Source organism: Takifugu flavidus, chromosome 4 (assembly GCF_003711565.1).
Source record: "Takifugu flavidus isolate HTHZ2018 chromosome 4, ASM371156v2, whole genome shotgun sequence".
NCBI lineage: Eukaryota > Metazoa > Chordata > Actinopteri > Tetraodontiformes > Tetraodontidae > Takifugu > Takifugu flavidus.
The window spans coordinates 15,651,575-15,671,357 of record NC_079523.1 but is presented as its reverse complement, the minus strand read 5'-3'; the positions used below and the strand labels follow the sequence as shown (position 1 = coordinate 15,671,357).

General features: G+C 44.8%; 1 protein-coding gene across 5 annotated transcripts in view; it reads right to left on the bottom strand.

The window, feature by feature from the left end:
* Positions 1 to 19,783, bottom strand: part of fhit (fragile histidine triad diadenosine triphosphatase) — a 122,969-nt gene that overhangs the window by 80,683 nt on the left and 22,503 nt on the right. The window lies entirely within an intron of this gene.

Below are 19,783 nucleotides of genomic sequence, written 5' to 3'. Positions count from 1 at the left end.
ACAGCACCTCACGTTAGCTCACAGGCTTCTTCTGCAGGAGCCACCCTCCAGGTCCCACTTACACCAAAGTTTTAAACGGTCTCAATCAGAAATAAACCTCAGTGAAGGAAGCTGGTGACACAAAAGTGGCAAGAAGACGTAAGGAGAAGCTTTTGCATTTAGTTTGCACCTACCTGTCGCTATGGGCCATAGGGGATGTATAAGGGAGCTATAGGGGCCATCAGGGACCCTTTGGAGGCCATAGGGGGTCTGACCCCCCCCCCCCCCAAAAAAATGTGCACTTCCCATGGTAGAGATCTCTGTGTTGTTAAATTCTGATGAATTCTTTATTACTAAAACATCGAAAAAAATATTTACGAGCAATCTAAATGAAAGTAGTAAGTATTCAAACAGTGCAAAGGGCCCAGGAGGGCCCCCAGAGGGCCTTTTTGTCGTAAAAATTATTACCTTTTCACTCATTCTACATAGACTAAAAGGAGATATTAAAGGTTGCCCTCCGATTCAACATGTGGTTTGAAAGATGCTTCTAGTGTCACGTCTAATATATTTGACACTCAAGTGTTTGGTGGATATTGATGAAATTGTTTCTATGTAATTTATTGCTTTGAATTATGAGGACTGATGTTTACTAGAACTGGTCGTATCAGCTGCTGATTAGTTTTAATGTGATGAATAGCGTGTCATTACTGTGCAGATATAATAAACCTTTAGTAGGATTATCTAGGACTATATGCTAATACTACTACTAAGATTATGCTAATAATACTTGTGGACCACACCTGGTGACGAGTCTGAGCGTGTACAGTATCTTCTTATGAAATAAACAAGAATTAGCTAAAAAAAAACAAAAAACTCTCCGATGTTTGACATGCAGTATATTGGGTAGCAGATTTTACTGAACAACCGTACTGAGAAGAGCAGCATCACAGCCCGACCCGGCTCATAGGATGGATGAGAGACTTTGTGTCGTAAATATCCTGTGATGTAAATAGCATGCAGCCTTTCATTTCCTGAGGAATAAGCTACATTTTTAGATTGCATGAAAAAGAAGGTAAAACGCTTGGAGGAAAAGGGAAAGTTTGTCATTAAACTATGCCTGAAAATCTCAAAAAATAAATGAACCCAAGCAGCTCAAAGTGGCTTCATTTTGAATATGTAACCAAAATGTTTGCAGGAAGCCGACGAGCAAAACTGGAACTTGAGTCAGGAGGAAGAGAGAAGATCTGGGGTGTTTCTCCAGTGGTAACACTCCACTGTGGTGCTGAGATGAATTCCTCTGTTCAAGTATGTCCACGCCAGAAAGATGGTGTCACATCTGACAAACTCCTCCATCACGACACGCTTCATGTCCCACTGAGAAAAAACATTTCTGGCCCCACAGGGGGTTCACCAGGGCTGAGCTTTCTGCTTCCTAGCAGTTAAAAGGGAATTTGGATGCAGAAGCCCAGGTGAGTAATTATAATGTAAGTCACACTAAATCTATAGCTGCTCTAGTGCAGGGCCCCACACCTCAGGAGCCACCTGAGCTCTTCTACAGCACAATAGGGAATACAGAGTAATGGAAATGGATTGGAACAACAGGAGTAAAATACAGGCTGCATGCAAAAAAGTATGTATTAAAAAACCCAAATGGGAATTTTCACAACTGTGGAAGTTTTTGTAATGTAGTTGATGTGTTGGAGGTTTCAGAAGTGTAGAATTATTCCCTAAAAGGCTGCTATATAATAAGAATTTCTGCATTATGGCTGCTCCCTGGACACTTTTTTTTTAACCTCCAGATAATAAAGATAAGAAGAAGACAACCCTCAAATGTAATGTAGGTATCGCCAACAGGGGGCAGATTTTCTGCACATGGACATGGTCCGGATTTGAACATGGGCATGATCAGGTCTCAGTTATTTTAAATGTTAATATTCAGTCACTTTACAACAGTAGGGGGTGCTCCAGTCCCTTCAATTCCCACAGCCACAGAGGTTCTGCTGTGCAGACCTGATGCTGCACCCACAGCTATTTTCAGAGGTTGCTGGGACCTCACTCTCATGAAGACAGTGGTTTGAATGAGATGGTGGTTCACCAGACCTTTGGTAAGTCCTGCATTTGGAGAATCTTCAACAACAATTAATTTCCATCTGATGTTGATTTCTGTGGAAAGAGAAAGGAGGAGGTGGAGGAGCCCATCTTCACTGAAGGTGTTCATGACTTGCCTTAATGGGGTTAAATAATGCACAAACAATTATGAGGCTCATTCCTGCTAGGATGCTTGGCCTGATGGGAGGAAGAGAGGGATTGGGGAAAAGGCCCTTCCCCTCCACAGTTTGGATTTGCTCCCAGGCAGCTCATCTACATCCTCTCTCACCAACTGTCCCTCCTCTCTCAACATTCCAAACACCGGCTAAGAATTCCGCAGTTAAAATCTAGAATTCCACAGTTGGTGGGAGAGATGGTCCTGTTAATGTAACCTTACACAGATTACAGCAAGGCACTGACCTCTGACCCCAACGAGGAGAGAGAACTGCAATTGATGGGGTCAGTGGGGATGATAAACCATTACATGTACTGTACATATGTCACACGTGTTTGCGGACAGAATTTCAAGGCGCAGCCGGGGAGTGGAGGGTGTCGAGTTCGGTGGGCGGAAGCTCTTGTCGCTGCTTTTTGCGGATGACGTGGTTCTTCTGGTGCCATCAAACAGGGACCTCCAACAAATGCTAGGACGGTTCGAGAGCGAGTGTGAAGCGGCAGGGATGCGGATCAGCACCTCCAAGTCAGAGTCCAAGGTCCTCGCTCGGAAAAAGGTAGAGTGCCTTCTCCGGGTTGGAGAGGAGGTCCTGCCCCAGGTGGAGGAGTTTAAGAATCTCAGGATCTTGTTCACGAGTGACGGTAGGATGGAACGTGAGATCGACAGGCGGATCGGAGCGGCATCAGCAGTGATGCGGGCGCTCAACCGATCCGTTGTGGTGAAGAAGGAGCTGAGCCAGAAGGCAAAGCTCTCAATCTACCGGTCTACATCCCAGTCCTCACCTATGGCCATCAACGTTGGGTGATGACCGAAATAACGAGATCGCAGATACAAGTGGCTGAAATGAGTTTCCTCCGCAGAAGCTCGGACATCCAGGAGGAGCTCGGAGTAGAACCGCTGCTTCTCCACATCGAGAGGAGTCAGTTGGGGTGACTCGGGCATCTGTCTTGGATGCCTTCCGGACGCCTCCCTTTAGAGGTGTTCCGGACAAGTCCCACCGGGAGGCGGCCTCATGGCTGGCCCAGGACTAGGTGGAGAGATTACATCTCTCGCCTGGCTTGGGAGTGACTGGGGGTCCCCCGGAGGAGCTGATGGAAGTGGCCGGGGAGAGGGCTGTCTGGGCATCCCTCCTGAAGCTGCTGCCCCCGCGACCCGGATCCGGATAAGCGGGAGAAAACAAAACGGAGACCAGAGGAACCAGAGAAGTTAGTGAGGCTTAAGACATGTCTTAAAGACATAAAGTCCTTGATGTCTTCAAATTTCCTTCTCCTTAACTCAGGAAAAACTGAGGTCATGGTGTTTGGTCCTAAACCTCTCAGGGATAGACTGGATCACATGATCACTATAGATGGTATCTCATTAACATCTAGTCTCTCTGTGAGGAATCTTGGAGTAACTTTTGATCAAAATCTCTCCTTCAACTCCCACATTAAAATAGTCTCTAGAAGTGCCTTTTTTCACCTGAGGAACATCACAAGGATCAGAAAGCTACCGACACGGCATGATGCTGAAAAGTTAATCCATGCATTTGTTACTTCCAGGCTGGACAATTGTAATTCTTTATTATCATGGTGTCCAAACAACTCTTTAAGAAGCCTCCAGGTGATCCAAAATGCTGCAGCCAGAGTTCTGACAGGTATTGACAAAAGAGATCACATAACTCCTGTACTGGTGTCTCTTCATTGGCTGCCCATTAAATTCAGAATAATTTTTAAAACCCTTCTTCTGACCTACAAGGTCCTCAGAGGCCTAGCTCCATCCTACCTGAAAGGAGCTAGTGACACCTTAACACCCCAATAGACCGCTCCGCTCTCAGAATGCTGGTCTACTTGTGGTTCCCAGAGTTTCTAGGAGTAGAATGGGGGGCCGAGCATTTAGCTACCAGGCCTCCCTGCTATGGAAACAGCTCCCTGTCCAGGTACAGGAGGCTGACTCCATCTCTACTTTTAAAATTAGGCTAAAAACCTACCTCTTTGAAAAAGCTTATTGTTATTAACTCTGTTGTTCCAGTTACTATCATAGACAGACAAATTATCATGCTTAGGGGGTTGTCTAATCATTAGGTTAACATCTTAGTCACGCTGCCATAGGCCAAGGCTGCCAGGGTCCAGAAACATGATCACCTGACAGGCCTCTGTCACCACACTGGGTCATGGTTTCCTCTCCTCTCCTCTCCTCCTCCTCATCAAGTAGACTAGTTATGCTGATTCTTGTGTAGTTTTTCTGCTACCCCCCCCCCCCTTCTGTATTCATTTACAGGTATCGCCGCCTTCAAAATTGGATAATGACCTCCGACCCCGCTGACCTACTCAACCGGCAGCTTACTCAATATAATGTATTTTTGTATGTATTTCTATGCTCTATGCCCATCCTCTCCTCTCCTCTCCTCTCTATTCTATCCTCTACCTGTCCTCCCCCTTCTCCTCTCTCTCTACCCAGCCGGCCGTCAGCAGGAGGGTCCCCCTACATGAGCCTGGTCCTGCTCAAGGTTTCTTACTGTTAAAGGGGAGTTTTTCCTTGCCACTGTTGCTTGTCTGGGGTCAGGCCCTGGGATTCTGGAGAGTGCCTTGAAACAATTTTGACTGTAAAAGACGCTATATAAATAAAGATTGGGATGGATGGATGGATGGATGGATGGATGGATGGATGGATGGATGGATGGATGGATGGATGGATGGATGGATGGATGGATGGATGGATGGACGATCGACTGACTTATGGATGGATAGATGGACAGATGGACGGTCAGACGGATGGATGGCTGGCTGGATGAATGGATGATGGATGAATGTGTGAGCACCATTAAGTGTCTGGCCTGGCATGATGACAAATCTTCTCTGTGAACATGAGACATTTTCAATGACACCAAAGGTGCCTCTGTCCATGTTCCACTTGGTATCTCTGTTCACCAGCTTGGACGCATCCCTCTCAGTGGAGGATGTTCTTCCTATGACAGCTGAGGAACAGCAGCTGTGGCTCCAGATCTGAGTCTGTGCTTGTGGACCTCCATCACTGAGTGGCCTGGAGCAGTGAGACAGGAACAGACTGTGGAGGTGGCCCCTGCCCTCCATCCAGCAACAGTTTTGCTCTAGACCCCCTGAGCAGCTGCTGTTAGAAATCAGTGCCAATTTATAAAGATTTACAACCATTTCATCAATATTGAGGACAGCTGAAAATATTGGTCCGCTGATCGCACAGTGCTGAAGGAGTGCGGCCACAGCAGGTTTAGCGGGTGAAGTCAATCAGGTGGAAGGCATCCTTTTTACTTCTATTGATAAGACATTAAGTGATCCAATAACAGCTCGGTAAACAGCCGCCGCGGTCACGCTTACAATGGCAGATGGCAATTTATTAAGGGGGTCAGTGTAAAATCAATTCACAAAGGGTAAATAAAGTCCATATCATTTCACCTGCCGACCTCCATGTCAGGTAGCCAAGAGCCCGGCAAGCTAATAGGAGTACAGCCATTGAAATGGGGTGGAATTCTGTGCAAATTCGATTTAGCCGAGCAGGAGGAATTGCCTCCTATCAGCACTTCCTTCATTTCTTTGGCAGGAAAAAAAGAGTGCAGCAGTGTGGCAGATGAACACTGCCTTAATTAAAGAAGTACATCTGCCGCAGCACCTTGGCTGTGCCGCCTGCATCCAACTCCACACATATGGAACTCTTGTGCGGAAAAGGAAAAACCTTATTTAGATTCAATTTTCTGATGGGGGTACAATAGTGATGGTGTATCAGTCACACAACTATCAAATCAGAACAGAATGAATATTACAAGCAGAAGCGCCGACAGATAACGAGGGGCTAATAAACGAGTCGAATCCCGATGCCACCGAAATCCACTCCTTACGGTTGTTTGTCTTCGTTCACTCGTTCATCCACTGGTGGAGCTGAGGGATAGTGAACGGAAGAGATGAGGCCGAAGCCAATCCAGAGCAGGTTAGAACCATTCAGTCTTTCTGATCATCTAAAGGTCAGAGGTCCAGCTACTGTGTTCCCAGTATGAGCTAATTGTACTGTTGTCAAACTACAGCCCAGTCCATCATTTAGACCAGGGGTGCTCAATACATTGTTAGGGTTCTTCTGCTAGGGTTCGGGTCGCCAAGTTACTATTGGTAGATTGCATGACAATAAAAAAAAAATAGACATCAGCCAATCATCCATCACGTCACTTGATTGACATACAGGGCAGCCAGTCAGATAACATTTGAATTTTTTTGACACTTAGGTCACTGTGCATGCGAAAGCAATGGCTCTAAGTGCAGCAAAGCTAACAAGCTAGTCAGTTTGTTACCGCTAATTTTTTCACTTGAGTGGGGGAGCTGGACCAGGTAAGAACAATAAAGCATATCACTTTCACACGGAATGGGAGGAGGATTTTTTTTCACTATGACATTTTCAAAGTGCTTATACCTCATCTGCCAGTCTACCATCGCAATACCAAAGAGAAATGTGGAGCAGAATTTTCGGACAGTTCATGAAAAATACGACACCAAATTCCTGCAAAAAGCGAGATGAGAAAGAGAAAGGGGAAGGAACTAAAGTCCCAGTTGTTTTTCACAATGGCAAAAAATGTACATAGTTAATTATGTTGTGTTGTGCAACATATGTGGTTATGCAAAGTAGATCAACATAAATTGTAAGAATCCTCAATAGTTTTCTAAATAAATATAATGGGTTGATCATTTTAACTTGGTCATTTTCTAAGTAACTCACATGCTGAAAAAGTGTAAGCACCCCTGGTCTAGACTGATTGTTTGTCGTCAAGTCTTTAAAATCAATTTTCAAAAATATGAAAATGGAAAAAAAAATGGTGTGAATATATTTTTGGTTATAATATAATTTCTGTAGGAGGAAAAACACGACAAACATTCTAAAAGTTTTCCAATGCTGTAAAAATGGGTACGATAAATATTTAATTTCAACATCACTGCCAACATAGATGTACGTCATAGCCTGCGACACACATTTCTTTCAGCTCAACGAGGTGCCAGAGAGGTGGCTGTTGCAAACAAACCGGCGGGTGTGTCATGGGCCATGTATACCAAAGGAAAAAAGACAAAGATGGCTGAGGAAAACAGAGGACTCAACTGTTCTTGAACCTAATCATTTGCTTTCATTGCCAATGCGGGAGAATTACCTGCATGTTTGCTTTGTAATGAGAAGTTGTCAAATAACAAAAAGTAATGTGAAAAGACATTTCCAGGTAAGGAATGCTACATTTCCAGCCGAGTATCCAGCTGGGAGTGTGAGACTGCATTACTTCTGGAGAAATTAGAGGAGCACAAAGAGGTGGATTGCATCTCCAAACACCACTACTGCTGCTAGTTTTGTTGCAACCTGGGAGATAATTAAGCATGGAAAACAGTTCACGGGTGGTGACTACATGAAGGATTCATTCATTAAAATATTAGAGCACCTATTTTCCTCATTGTTTATTATTTCTATAATTTACTCAATGCAATGAAACATAATACATTAATATTATAATGGAAGTCAAACTTAAAGCATTATCGTATAGCAGAGTGGTAACATGGGTTGTCATTATCTCCAGGATGCGCTGCAGGGAAAATAAACATTTAATCATGAATGCTCATTATGTATTTGTAGCCTACTTATCATTTTGATACTAGGCTAATATAGCTAATATAGACACTTACAGTATGTGTTGCCTTCATTATAAGGCTTATATAAGGCTTTTAATTTTTTGTGGCTCCAGACAGATTTGTTTTTTGTCTCTTTCAACATTTTGGGTTGCTGACCCCTGACTGTCAATAAGAACCATCAACAATGCAGACTCAATACGTTTCTTGGGGGGGTCTGTATATACCAGTGCCAGGAGGACAGAACCAGGACCAGTTGATCTAAGAACTACATTAAGACACTGTTTCCATCTACTGTGACAGTTACAGCTGTACCTGGAGACGGTCGCCATGATGGAATCGGTGACCTGGATTCACCAGCAGGTTAGGGTTACTGGAAGGAGGCCTTTGTCCATCCAGGATAACAGAGAGAGCTGGGCAGGTTTTCTGTCCCTCCCCTCCAAACTGAACCAAATTCTGGAAGGTGGGAGATTTAGGCTTGTTCTGGGATCAAACACCTGCAGACATTAAACATGGCAATCCACTGAAACAGCATCCACAGGGGGCAGGACACACCTGGAGCCATCAGGAGCTGTACAAGCTACACCAGCACGATCCCACATCTGCTGCAGCGCGATCTCTCTGCCTGCTCATCCTTAGAGAAGCTGGGGGCTAAAAACTGGAATTCTGCCCTTTTTGGGAACAAGCAGGGAAGCATTCCTTCCTTCTTCCTCAGCACTTCAACTCAAAACAGGCCTATAACCTGCATCTACAACAGCGACATCCATCCGTTTTGGGATGCGTCCATCGTGGCGTGCTCCTGACAGACCCACTCGTGTACTCACATGCACATCCTGGGACTCATTGCCTCTGTGAATCATTGGGCAGCGTCAATCATTAACACAAACATTAGATACATAAATCAAGATTAGCCGGTCAAAGAGGAGCGATCCAGTGTGGGCAGAGTCACAGATCAAAGGCACCAAGATGTGAGGCAGCATTTTAGAGGGATTCAGCTCCAAATGATTGTGCAAATGATATTTTTCTCTGATATTCCTGAATAATCAGTGAAAATGACAGTCAGCTTCAAATAGTTGTTTGCTTGATGTTGCAGCATTTTAGCACCGGCTCTCTTACAAAACCCAAAAACCCATTTTACTTCTTTACAACCTACAAAATGTTTTGAAAGTCTTCTGTTAAATAATTTGCAACGGTGTATTTAATTCATATTGTTTTTTTAAAACTATTTTTAATTGAAGGTTTGTTGAATAACATTGAAATTTTACTGTAACAGTCAATGACTTGAAGAATAAGCTCAGAAAAATCCCCATTTTCCTGCTAATTTGGAGCACAGTGTGATCCATAACAAACAACGTCCACTTGGACATGTCTTGCAAGTGTCCATCCTTTACTCGTGCCCATCTCTCCTCCTCTTTCACCATGAGCTAGACCTTCCTCCCCCTTTCTCATCTCTGCTTTGGGGTCCTGATATCCATCAACAGAAGTTATGTGAGTACGACATCATCTGGTTTCAACATATAACAAACTTGACTGTTGTGCCACATTAGCAGACCTCAAATTTGGGTGTGCGTTCAGTGTCCCACACCTGACCCAGGAGAATATACAGAGTGTGCGCGTGAAACTATTTGGAGTTAACACTGTTGCTGTGCATTTGAGTAGAAATATATTTTGTGCCATCTTGTATAATAGTAATTGTATAATAAACATTTATTATTGAAAATTAATCATAGTATTTATATTGGGAGACGGCTCACTTATACTGGGAGACAGTACATTTATACTGGGACACATGCCCCAGTAAAGGTGGACCAGTGACGCTGATGTGGATGACCGTCTGCTCCCTTGGCTCTCTGACAATCACATGAAAAACAACCAGATTGACTAAATTTCCCCCACCTGTTTTATATATGAAGCTAGTTTAGCTCATGTGAAAAGGGCCAGAATCCATCAGGCATCCTCCTAACTGGCTGTCTACACCCCACCCCTCCAGAGCACTGTCGACAGTTCAGCTGGGAACTGGTTTGTTAGGCTAATAGCAGCTCACGCCTGGAGGCTCCTCTGGACTCCAACAGGAAGCTGTAAAGATGTTCCTTGGACATCTTCAGAATCACTTTTTCATTTCCAACCTTCAAACTGAACTAATGCTGAAGTGACCTTTGAACTGAGATCATAAATGACCTGAGCTAACACCCAATGCTGAAGTAGAGCAACAACCAACAGCAGCAGGAACAGCAAGTCAGAGTTTGTCATCTTAGATCATAATGTATCCTCCTACGTTGAAGAGGATTTGTTCTGTGACCTCCGATCTGTGATCATTTCTCCACTCTTTCTGCTCCTTCTGACATCACACCAATGTGTGCACGTGCACAAGGTTTGCTGTCACTCTCTTTTGTCTTACCACCGCCTTCTTACCAATTCCATTAAAGGAGGTGGTAAGAAGGCCTGTCCTCAGGATGGTGTTGACAGGTCCACAATAAGCCAAGATTTCAAACCTGACAAACGTTCTACATTGGAAAACAGAATCCAGATGCATCCCTTCACTTCAACAGGAAACTCAGACTGGACTACCTTTGAATCCAAACACATGTACATCTGGTATTTTTCTCCATTATTACCTTATTTTCACGACTATAAGGTGCACCTAAAAGCCTAGAATTTTCAAAAAAAAAATCGACAGTGCGCCTTTTGTATGGATTACGGTAAGATTGGTTAATCGCGGCTACCGTAGTCAGTAGGCGTGGCCGAAGTAACAGCAGTAAGAACTACAAAGAAGAATTCCAGTCCAGTCCCAAACCATTTCTGTGTCTAAAGACCCCAAAATGTCTCCTTGCAAGAGACACGCTTACGACGCAGAGTTCAAACTGAAGGCTATCAGTCAAGCAGTTGAACATGGGAATAGAGCAGTGACAAGAGAATTTAACATTAACGAGTCAATGGTGTGGAAGTGGAGGAAGCAACAAGACCACCTGCGCTAGGTAAAGAAGAGTCAACGGAGCTTCCGAAGAAACAAAGCAAGATGGCCACAGTTGGCAAACAAACTCAAACAGTGGGTTGTTGAACAGAGAGCAGCAAGTAGAAGTGTCTCTACAGTCACTATTCGAATGAAGGCAACAGCGCTAGCAGACAAACTGAACATAAATGAATTTAGAGGCGGTCCTTCTTGGTGCTTTTGGTTTATCAAAAGACGTCCCCTCTCCATCAGCACACGAACTAGGAACTGCCTGAAGACTACCAAGAAAAGTTGGCCACTTTCCATGCATACTGCAGAAACAACATCACTGGAAAAAAGATCCAGCCAGAACACATCATCAACATGGACGAGGTTCCACTCACCTTTGATAGTCCTGTGAACCGCACTGTGAACAAAATGGGAGCACGTGGTGAATGTTCGCACCACAGGGAATAAGAAGGCATCCTTCACCGTAGTTCTCGCCTGCCAGGCTAATGGCCAGAAACTTCCACCCATGGTTATTTTCAAAAGGAAGACTGTGCCAAAAGAAAACTTTCCAGCCGGCGTAACCATCAAAGCTAACTCGAAGGGATGGATGGATGAAGAAAAGATGAGTGAGTGGCTGAGAGAAATTTACATCCTGAGACCGGGTGGCTTTTTTCACGCAGCACCGTCCCTATTGATCTGCCACTCCATGCGCGCCCATATCACCGATGGTGTAAAAACCAAGTGAAGCGCACTAATTCAGTTCTTGCCGTCATTCCGGGTGGATTGACAAAGGAACTCCAGCAGCTAGATATTGGTGTCAAAAGGGCATTCAAAGCTAGACTGCGAACTGCGTGGGAGCGGTGGATGACAGAAGGCGAACACATGTTCACCAAGACGGGGAGACAACGCCGAGCAACATACGCCACTATCTGCCAGTGGATCGTAAATGCCTGGGCTGATATATCAGTCTCAACCATGGTCCGAGCTTTCAGGAAGGCAGGGATTGTAACTGAAATGCCAGACAACACCAGTGACACTGACCCTGATGAGGACTTTGACGAGACGGAGCCGGCCATGTTGGATGCCGTATTCGCACAACTGTTCAATTCGGACACCGAAGAAGTATTTGAGGGATTCCTGGATGAGGAATGAACTGATAAAGTGAGCTTTACTGTTTACGTTTTTTTGTGTGTTTACAACTGAACAAGGCTGATCATACTGTGACATTAACAGTAGAACAACGTTGGGTTATTGTTATATTGCTATTGCTTTGCACTACTTCGAGAGTTACGAGTTCGAGTTACCGTATATTGTGCTTGCACTAACGTTTGATTTACCGCAACGGTATCAGACTAATTCTTTTACGTGTTTCCACTACGTGATAAAAATGTTGCACTAAATCAAAGATTTTTTAAACTCCACTATCCACTACGTGATAAAAATGTTGCACTACCTATTATAACTTGCTGTTATTAAAAGAACTGTGTTACACGAAAACACTACTTCACTCGGGAAAAATAATAAAACAGCTGTTTATTCATTTTAGGAGTGAACGGAGTTGTGAGAACGCCGGTTTGTGTTTCATTAATAAAGTTTGGCTGACTTATCTGACTGTTTTATTGACATTCCCTTTAGCGCAGCTCGATCTAGTGAATGCGTCATGCAACCCCAGCCACTACTGTAGCTATTCTATGCGCCTTATAACACGGTGCACCCTATATATGAAAACAATTCTAAAATAGGCCGTTAATTGAAGGTGCACCCTAAAGTACGGTGCGCCTTATGGTCGTGAAAATACGGCAGCTAAGTTACTAACTAACAACGCTAAGAACGCCACTATCCGGTGGCAGAACCTCCTGTTGAAGTTCCGCCTCCCCAACGTTGTGTGCCATGTTTTGTGTCCTTTACTATGGACGGGTTCAGATTGGAAGGACAATCAATGTGAGTGTGGTGATGCTAAATGCTCTCAGCCCGTGAGGCTCACTGATGGTCGTCAGCCACGAGCGGACGCACAGAGTAGACCTGCGACAGATAAAGTGCAGGGAGACAGGGGAAATATCATTCTTTTCTTTCTAATGGAATCTGACGTAACTTCGATGGAGTGAAAGAGGGCAGAGGAAAGTGCACAGCTCACGTTTCCAGAAGGCTCCCCGGTGGACGAGGCTCAGGAGGAGGAGGCTTTAGTGACGGACATGTGGGAAGACTATGGATCCAGCTGTGCCTACAGTCAGATAAAGCCTGACTTCAAAGTCCATCTCCCCATCTGCCGACCTCGGACAGCCCTCGTTGAAATGCAGATCTCAGTGAATAAAGACCAAGAGAAATCCCCCACAGATCAATGCAGCTAAGCCGAGCTATGGACGAATACCGATGATGTTCATTAAGACAGCACATGCTCACCAAGGTCACAGGAGTCTCATCCGGGAGAGAACAATGGCATCGGAGAAAAGTGGAAGATTGACAAAAGGCCTGAAATGATCCTCTGAGAGCTCAGATTGTTTCAGAGATGTTACAAAAATCCCCAAACTGGCCTGGTGATAATCATCTACATCTGGAAGATCTTATTAGGGAGAATGCCACTGGGCTGGTTGAAGAGTGCCACCGCTCCTTTCTAATATTCCCCCTAAACTGTTCAGAGTTGTTTGTTTTTATTGCTGCTGTCATGGCAATATAACGCTGACAATCACTAACAACACCAATAAATGGCTGATAGCACAACACTCACATAAATTAGGCACAGTTATCACCTTCCGCATCACCACGAGCACCAGGATTTACTATCACTTAGAGCTGACGCGAATAACGGGGCGGCAACAAATCATGACTTTATGGCTCAGAGGCTCAGAACAACAGAGGAAACTGGCTGGGCTTCAAACCCACGCAAGTTACCATTCGTATATGGACTCGGTTGTCTCTGCACAACGCTCAGTAGCCGTCAGTTAGAGTCCAAGGTTTCCAAGGAGAAGACTTGGAGGGTCCAGGAGCCACGTTAATTGTGTAATGGAACGGCGTGGTTTTTAAACTGCAATGGTTTTCTGACGCCATGACACCATTGGCTGTCACTTATAAACTCACACTGGTAACCAACAAAACCAACAATAGTTGTAACTAATAAATTAATGTTAAATCACTGTCAGACGAGCGCAGCACCACATGAGCCGGCACCTGGATCCAGCAGGAGGCCCCTTGAGGTGAGGTGGACTCTGCAACCTCCAACAAGACCACTGAGATGGTTCAGATGGAGAACTGGGATGAGTTCTGGACTGGCAGACCAGGACTGACCTTAAAAGCTTGAGCCACTTCACCTGTGAGGCTCAGGTGTTCTTATTCATGTCCACGAGAGCAGCAATAATCTGTTTTCATGCCAGCACCAGTAAAGAACTCTGATAGTTTGAAGCAGCTCCTGGCTGCTTAAGGATTCGTAATGACTGCCGTTGGCCCTGACAAATCACCAAAGTAAGCTGGCTTCTGCCCAATAAGAATTCACTTTGATGCTGAATCATCAAAGAGATTTCTCTACCTGTGGAGAGGAAACATCTGAAGATGCAAAGAGCACCACCATCACGTGTTTTTGAAGAACAATAAAGTGTTAAAAGACACAGAAGAGGCCCACACTGTTGGATGTCCCGTTCTCTCGAGTCCGTCTCTGACCTGGACCGTCTCCAGACAAATCCTGCCTGAGGCGGATCCTTCCATCTTTGATACATCTCTCTTCAGCATGGTCTCAGATGCTGCATCCATCTGCCCCTAAAGGACGTCTGACAACATCCCAGGGCGCATCCCATTGGAAAAACACAGCTACAACGCTGATCTCTTCCCGGTGAACGTGGGGTGAGGACACGCACACAGAACCGCCGGCACAACACAGGACAATGAGACCAATGAACCCTGACAGGAGGCCCACTGAACTACGCTAGAGGGAATTGGAAGAGTCCTGACAGAGACATGTCACGTCTGAGGGGCAACAATCTTCGTGTGTAAATGCGGAATGACGCGTGGCCACTTCCTGTCTGAATCTCAGCAGTAATATCACACGTTTGATTCCTCACACGCACATCATTGTACTTCTATCTTTGTGAGGACTTCCATAGGCAGACTGTCAGCTCTCAAACTGCCGGTGAAAAGGACAGAAGTTATCCGTGCTTAAACAGGAATTTCCACGACTTAGAAATGGCGTTTATGGTTTCTGCTATTTAGCTGTCAGCGTTCACATCAAAGAGACAAAAGAACGGGGATTTGATGTGATGCGAGGTCACAGACGTCACACTTTCATCAGATGGATTCACTGTGTGACAGCTCTGCATCGTATATGGGCTGTTCAGCCTCAGCACAGTACATCACACAGCCCTGAGTCCCTCACGGACTTTATTTGCATCTGCTGGGTGGAAGAAAACACTGGGAAAGTCAATTTGTTTGCCCATCTGTGACAGAAGCCTGGTGATATTTATTAAGTCAGTTAATGGTTGACCTGAACCAGCCACACAAGGAGGAAGCAATGAAACATGCAGGCTGCAAATGATCAGTAACAGTCATCCGATATGTTCATGGAATATGAGGTTTCTCTTTAGGACACACACAGACAATCACATACACGCACACGCACACACACACACGCACACACACACACACACACAAACACACACACACAGCTTTTTCTTTTACACGATGGAGAGCAGATGGCTGCAGATCTTCAGTTTGTTGTTGGAGGTTTTACTGGCAGCCTGTGATCTCTGGGGTCTCGCAGGTGAGATACGTTCCTGCTGGAAAATAAGATGCTTTGTTTCAAGTGAGAGGAGAAAATGGCCTTGGGGGTTCTCGAAACTCCAGTGTTCTTCAGGAGGTCAGATTCTACGGGTGGCGCTCGTTCGGGATTCATGCTGTTCTCGGCAACTACAAATGGTACTGAGATCCCCTCCGACAAGAACACAGGCGAGAGCACCTAAAGTAAATGCCCATTAGCGGTTATTTATGCTGTTATTTACTCAGAATCTTTTCCTCCTCAAATGAACAAAGTCTGCTTTTTGAGTATGCCTTGTTAGAGGTTAGCTGAGAGTTAGTTAATTTTTCTTTGTCTTGCTGTGTAATTGTCATTCACTGGAAGTGCAGCACATTAAATTAACTCCCAGGATGAAGTCCTTGACTTCCAGCTGCAGGAGTTTGTCTTTATAAACAGTCCACTCTTTTCAACCTGATGCTGCTTTTCTGGTTGTTGCTGGTGTCCATTTATTAAAGTCTAATTAATGTTTGGAAGCAAATAAGCTTTTCCATGAGACTGATACAGAGTCTGTCCGCCTATCTCTGCCTGATGACCTGTTCTCCGGCTGTTCTCATCAAACATTTAGGACAGGGCCTGGATAACTGCTCCAAACTTGTCAACTGCCATGAGACATAATCTGAAACAAACATGCACATTAATAATGCATCAGCAGCAACGAGCAGATCAGAGCACAGCAGCATGAACACTGACGTGCTCGGACACACCGAGCCACCTCCCCAGTTACTATTTATTCCTATGAATTATCCAGACTAATCTCCATTATTTCCAGTGGAACAGCTGTGTTTATAAAACATACCAGGCCATCAGCAGGCCGACCACAGTCGGAACAGTTCACAGGCTGAAAACAGAAGATGTGATGACGGTGAGATCAGACTGGACTCTGGAGATCTTCAGGAATGCTACTCCACCGCCACATGCTGACACATTCTCTTCTGCTGTATTTATAGGCAGGATTATATTTTGTTGGTGCTAATTATGTGCATGTGCATAATAATACCTCTGGCTTTGTTTGAATATCTACAATAAACACTGAGAGGAGCAGAGAATCTCCATCCTTGCACCTCTACAAACGCGGGAACAGTCAAGACTTCCACCATCATCTCCTCGTGGAGCCTGTTAGCGCTGAGCTCCAGCTACTGTTCCAGCATGTTCAGTCCCACTTAAAGCTGGTTGTAAAGACTAAATGTCAACCCAGGTGAAGATGTATAGCACATGGCAGATACTGCTGCAGCTTACGCTGATCTGTGATGTGACGTCTCCATAGCAACTGAGAAAAGAGCAACTTCTAAAACTGATTTTTCCAAACAGCCTTCGTGAACGGAGCAAATCCAACAACAGAACAATAACAGAGTCGCCAGAGTTCTGAAACAAGTCAGTGAGGTTCCCAAAAATTCATTTTAAATAAAGTTATATACATGTCTGTTCCACTCCTCTACATCAAGACCCAGAGACTGAGACTGACCCCCAGAGAGCAACTCCCTCTAACAGGAAGAAACCTTGAGTTGGACCTTGAATTCACTGGCCCCTATAGTGCTCAGCCTGCTTGTGTTCCGATGTTGTCAGCAGGTGGATTACCTCGAAGGTGGATCACCTCAAAGGTGGATCACCTCGCAGCCATTTGATACAGTGACAGTGAATAGGAAGTTCAGTGCAAAGAGAAAACAAGATCCAAAAAATTTGAAAATAAAATATCTCCTCTTTAGGGAGGATCAGCATCAACGACGCCAAATCTTTCAAAATGTATCTGCATGAAGCAAACATTATACCTAATAAATAGTCAATATTTGAGTGGAAATGATGGAATTACACATATTAAAAGCACATGTGAATTAAAACAAATGTGTATGCTTCTTTTTTGGATGGAGGAAATGTTTTAAATGATGTCGTCTTACGTGGCTGGTTTTATAGACTATCCTGCAGTGATTCCGCGCCATCGTACACAAATTCCTTCATCAGAGCTGCACCTGAAGACAGAGCCGCTGGGATTTGGTGGATGAAGCGGAGCAGATATGCAGCATAGCCGGTTTTCCTGCTCCAGCAATGAGATGGACGCAGAAGAAAATAAAGCTTCCAGCTGTGGCCATTCATCAACTCGTTCTCATTCAGCCTCAGTGGAAGTAGCCAGGATCATGGAGGCTGATCAGGTTGAAGCCAGAACCGACCTTTTTTGCATTTAATTAACTTATAGCTTTAATTAGCCCTGCCTCCAGCTGCTGACAGTTAAACTACAGTGAAGCAAATAAAAAAGTGAAAGGTTTTAATTTTATTTGCCCCTGGGGCTTCATAAATGCTCATCACTAATGCAGTGAAATGAATATTGTTTTATGTGCGCACGTGTGCGTCATGTCAAGGGAAGCGCGGCTCTCAGCAACTCCGAAGGCTAAAATGAAATGGGTAGAGCAGCCACAAGGCGACACAACTGAACAAATACAATAATTCAATTTACTCTCCAATTACAGACTCCCTCCCTTAATTAAAGCGCGGAACGTGTCGATGCTGAGCAGAAGCAAACATAATCAAATCCAAATCAATCCCAGGTCCAATATTCCACTTGATAGAGCAAATGAGGGGTTTGAGATTGAGTGCCGCGCTTTTATTTGACTCCTTTCCTCTTGTTTTTACAACAGTAAATTGCTGGTATGAAATGATGTTCAAGGCAACGTGCGGCCAATAAACTGAAACTAATTAACAAGTTCCAGAGGAGTTTGGAGGAGGAGGCTAAACATGACCAGCATACTCAGCTTTGATACCGCTGATGTTTCCCAGCCTGCATGAGAAACCTCCGAGGGTTAGACCCATCCTGAATGCTGTAAACGGGACACACTCATCAAGCTCTCTGACCATTTCTGCTGCGCACGGGTGGCAAAGCCTGACCTGGACCCAGTAGTTGTCAGGGGAGAATCCACATGGTGTTCAGACAACCCAGTGACAGTGAGACGGGTTCACCACAGATGGTTCACAGAAGTGCGCGTGAATGTGGAGAAGAAAACAACCGGACTCTTTCACAGCTTCCAACCAGAAAACAAGAGACCCTTTGTGGTTTTTAAAGCTTCCGGTCAGAACTCGCCCCTTTTGAGCGAGATCTACTTCTGCAGCTGCACTATGGGAAACTCCCTAACCTAATTCAGGCATTAACGCCAACCTAATTCAGGCATTAACGCTGTCCCTAACCTTCAAAATCAGGCTTAAGAGGACAAGGAAACAAGAATCATCTCCTGCTGTTGCCTTCCATCCTCTGTTGGCAGACAGATGGTCCCCGAAGAGAAGAAAGCCACTTCCAGTAAACCAAAACAAATGCACAATTTCTATGCAAATATATCCCAATCTATCACCCGCAAAGGGCCTGGCACCTGTGTGAATATGGATGAGTTTATGGCAATTAAAAGCAGGAGAGCAGTGGGAGGCGGAGACAGTGATAGGAGAGTTTCTCCACGCCACTTCACAGAGCTACTCCATTGGTTCGGGAATTAAAACTTTTTCCCCCTTCTCACCCTCACACTCCTTCTCGGCCGCTTCAGTCACTCAGTTAAGAGGCCTGACATCAACACCTCTTTGACCTTTACAGTCAACTAGAGATGAATTATAACGTCTTGACAATAGAGGACAAGAGAACGTCCCCTCAGGAAACCTGTTACCATTCCTTCCATTAGGAACACTTTGGTGCAGCCACCCTTCATTAAGCAGCACTGCATGATGATGGTTTATAACCTTCACAGACACGATTGCACAATCTGATTATAATCAAGCAGGAGAAGAGAATAGTGGTGCAGTTGTTCACACTGACAGCAGCCGTTCATCTGCAGACAATGAGGAGTGGCTGAAGATGGCTGCTGTCCCCATGATAGCTCGTCTAGAGATGACAACCCCCAAAGAGGAGTCAGCCGGTCAGCTTCTTCATCCAGCGTCATCTGAGGCGGCAGATGATGACAGTTCCGTCATGTCATGTGAGAAAGACACATGTCATCTTATAAAGGTTGCCCCAGTCAGAATGAGTCCTGGTCGGTAAAAGTTTTGACTGACTTTGGTCATTTGGGTGTGAAATATGTAATAAAACCTTGCTCTGCATAACTGGCTTCTAATTTTCCAAAGTGCACAGTTACAAGCTGATCACCAATATTGTCTCCAAATATTGACTCATCTTCAACGGCCGTCACCAACGTCACCAACTCCCCAGTGTTGTGAGCTGAGGCTGGAACCGATAGAGATTCAGATTTACAAATATCTGG